Below are 4,212 nucleotides of genomic sequence, written 5' to 3'. Positions count from 1 at the left end.
AAGCCCCAAGCCTCTAGTCTCCAGCCTCGCCTCAAGTCCCCAGCCAAGCCTCGCCTCAAGCCTGAAGACTCCAGCCTTGTCCTGCCTGCCAGCCAAGTCACGTCCTTGCCTAGTTCTGGGGTCCGAGCCAGAGGCAAGACCCAGGTTCTGGGTCCTTGTCCAGTCTCTGGCTCGGAGTCCAAGCCTGGGCTCCTAGCTCTCTTGTCCTGTTCCAGGTTCCTGGTTTTCGTGTCCATGTCCTAGCCCTCACCCTGTATCCTAGTCCTGTCCCTAGTACTTCAGTGTCTGTGTCTTGCACTTGGGTCCGTTCCCAGCCACCACCTATAACATAATCAGTTCTGGTCATTAGAAATGTGGGGGCAGGTTGTCGACCACGACACCCCTCCCTCCCCCAAGAGCGTCATAATATTGTGGTGCTTCAGCCGGGATCCCCACTGAAACAGTGGTGCATCTTGCCCTGGCACTGGAGGGGGATCTCCTCAACCTGACACCGGCTGAGCAGCGTGACTATAGGTCACTCGTAGTGGTGCTTTGGGCAGAGGCCATTGGAGGAAGCAAAAAGGGAAGAACTGGGCAGCATATGGTGCCGTGTGGAAAAAAAGACTGGGGCTGTTTGCAGCAGATCTCCGCCACTGTGCTCAGCATGGCTACCCCAAGTTCCCTCCCACAGCCCAAGAAGAGTTTGCCCACCACGCCTTTGTAAAGGTGCTGACGCTGGAGTGTCTCCAGCAATGTAAGAGCATAAGACATGGGAGCAGAATTAGGCTATTCAGCCCATCGAGTCTGCTTCGAGATTCTATCATGACTGATCCTGGATCCCACTCAACCCCATACATCTGCCTTCTTGCCATATCCTTCGATGCCCTGACTGATCAGGAAACTATCAACAGCTGCCTTAAATATACCCACGGACTTGGCCTCCACTGCAGTCTGTGAGAGAACATTCCACAGATTCACTGCACACTGGCAAAAAAAATTCCTCCTTACCTCTTTTCTAAAAGGTCACTCCCCAGTTTTGAGACTGTGCCCTCTAGTTCTGGATATTCCCATCAAAAAAAACAAGCTCTCCACATCCACCCTATCTAGTCCATTCAACATTTGGTAGGTTTGAATGAGATCCCCTGGATTCTTCTAAATTCCAGTGAGTACAGGCCCAAAGCTGCCAAACACTCCTCATATGTTAACCCCTTCGTTCCAAGAATCATCCTTGTGAACCTCCTCTGGACTCTCTCCAATGACAACACATTCTTTCTGAGATATGGGGTCCAAACCTGTTGACAATACTCCAAGTGCAGCCTGACTAGTGACTTCTAAAGGCTCAGCATTATCTCCTTGTTTTTATATTCTATTTCCTTTGAAATAAATCCCAACATTTCACACCTTCTTTACCACGGACTTAACCTGTAAATTAACCTTCTGGGAATCTAGTATGAGGATTCCCAAGTCCCTCTGCACCTCTGATGTTTGAACCTTCTCCCCATTTAGATAGTAGTGCACTTCATTGTTTCTTTTACCAAAATGCATGCTCTTTCCTTAGCTTTTATCCAGTCTTTAACTTCCCTTGTCAGCCACGGTTGCCTACCCCTGCAATTTGAGAACTTCTTCCTCTGTGAGACATATCTATCCTGCACCTTGTGAACTATTCCCAGAAACGTTAGCTTCCTCTGTTTTGCCGTGTTTTGCAGGAATGGGACCATTCTCAGGGTTTCAGAACTGGCCATTGTGCAGCACGTCAAGGGTTTGGCCTGACAGTCCGGCTCGTATTTGGAAGCCTAAGATCTTGGGGCTCTGGAGATGGGCAGATCGAGCGTCGGTGTCATGGCAGGAGACCCGTGTGTCATTGGGGGGATTCTGAAAATCTACTGCTGTGGGCCCTAAGACATCAGATCTTTGCAATCTTCAGGCACACAGCTCGAAAAAAGCGACGTAACAGGCTTTTAACATCGTAAACCAGCGAGTTGTTTGTTATGTCTCCCCACACACTGGGAAAATGGAGACACCTCCCTCTCCCTTATTAGGGAGAGAGAGAACCTGTGGTACGATGAATGCCGGGTGAAATGCAAAGTCTTTGGGGTAACTGCAAGTCTGTGTCTTTGCTGTTGCTTTGCTCAGCTTGAGTGCTCGGTGGAGGGTGCTGATGCTTTTTTTGCCAGTGGGGGGAGGGGGGAATTCTTGCTCGCTGCCACTTACGCGCGGGATGGAGGAGCTGGGGGGGACTTCGGGGTTCTCACGTTTAACTGTCTTTCATTCTTTGGGGCACTTCTCCGTTTTTGTGGATGTTTGCGAAGAAAAATCATTTCAGGATAAATATTGTATGCATTTCTCTGAGATGAAATTGAACGTTTGAACCTTTGGAATATTTACTGCACTGGGACCAATGGCAGCATATCAGCCTTCAGCCACCACCGACCCAGCAAAGCTGAAGGAAGGAAGTGACACTCTGGATGCCCTGCCTCAGCAACCAGTGCCTCTCCTGGGGGAGTGGAAAACCAGACACTATCCAGCACCTCACCCCAGGCAGCAGTGTTGACTACCACCGGAACTCTTGGACTTTGTTGTGGACTCTGGGGTTGCTGGGGATGGCTGACCCCTCAGGTGGGGGCAGTGTGGCGTTCTGGGAGGTGGGGTGGTTGACAGCTCACACCAGCATTCCTGGCAGCCAGCGCTACTAATTGTTCTTGTGTTAAATTGGTTTTGTGGGATTATGCTGCGATGTTCCAGTTCATTAATTGTTACATTTTAGGTCGGGTTATACAGTTCTTTGCTTGTGTGTTTGTGAGTCACCCTGACTGTAACCGGGGCGTGAAATAATCATGTCCTCCATCTGTCTGTGACTGAGGAGGTTCTCTCAGAGCTCTCAGAGTCATAGAGCTTGATCTATTTTTATGCTTGTCGCAATAAAGACATCAGTTGAGATATAAAAACGCAAACATGAGGAAATCTGCAGATGCTGGAAATTCAAGCAACACACATAGAAGTTGCTGGTGAACACAGCAGGCCAGGCAGCATCTACAGGAAGAGGTACAGTCGACATCTCGGGCCGAGACCCTTCGTCAGGACTTCGTTGAGATAGATGAGCTTTTCTCGCCTATCATGGACCAAATACTCATCACAATATACTGAGTGCACTATAATTGACTTTTCTCCATATTATCATGTATTGCATTGCTCCTGCTAAGTTAAATATTTTCATGACTTATGCAGGTGATATTAAACCTGAAACTCATTCTGATCCTGCAGGACGGATCCCCAGTCCCTTTGCACATGGGACCTTTGAATTTTCTCCCAATTTAGAAAACAGCCTATGCCTTTATCTAATAAAGGTATGAAGGAAGGATTAAAGGAAAGCCCACAGTATTTGCTTCTTCTGGCACTGCACATGGAGGGAGCGACTGAGCTGAGTGGGAAGACACTGACGCAATTAAAGGATCAATCCCCCGGGGGTCCACCTAAGTGGCATGATGCTATCATTTTAAAGAAAATAAATTAACTACTGGAGACAGGAGAGGCTGCAGATGCTAAACATGTAAAAGCAACGCAGAAAGTGCGGGACGAAGTTCACAGATCATGCAGCATATACGGAGGGCAACGGAGAGCGACTATTTGCGGCCGAGACCTTCAACAAGTTTTGCAGGTGGCCTGATTTATACTTCTGCGTTAACTGGACGCCGTTACCTACGCAAGTGACTTACGGGCGTTGTGAGCATTTATACTTGAGCGTTGGTGTGTCTCCATCGCTAACTGACTGACTGACTGACTGACAGACAAACAAACAAACACAAACACACACACACTCACCTGCCCGCGCAAGGCTTCATGGTCATGGTAGTTTTTCTCAGGGTAAACGAGAAGCGAGCGTCTTTTTTCGTAAAAGCGAAATGTGTCCTCCATAATTTCAGAGGTCTGTAAAGCTTTATGGAAAGTATTGCAGCCAGAATTCTTTCCCTGCCCTTCAGTCGCCCAATGGGAAGCTATTGCAGCGTAGAATGACATGCGATGCTACCAGGCGGAACACTCACAGCTGTTGCGGTCTGCGTTACCGCGACGCGCGATATTTTGGGAGAGGTGCGCGTCGCAGCAACGCAAGCTCTCGCGTGGGGTTCCGCGTCGGCTTTGCGTAGGGTTTGCGGCGACGCAGACCTTACGGCGGCGCGTGGCTTGCGCCGTAGTTGGTGACCGAAGCTGCGCCGCGCCTGCGCACTAACGGGGACT

The sequence above is a fragment of the Mobula hypostoma genome, chromosome 8 (genome assembly GCF_963921235.1).
Source record: "Mobula hypostoma chromosome 8, sMobHyp1.1, whole genome shotgun sequence".
Taxonomy (NCBI): Eukaryota; Metazoa; Chordata; class Chondrichthyes; order Myliobatiformes; family Myliobatidae; genus Mobula; species Mobula hypostoma.
The sequence above is the reverse complement of the archived record's forward strand: the minus strand, read 5'-3'. Positions refer to the sequence as shown.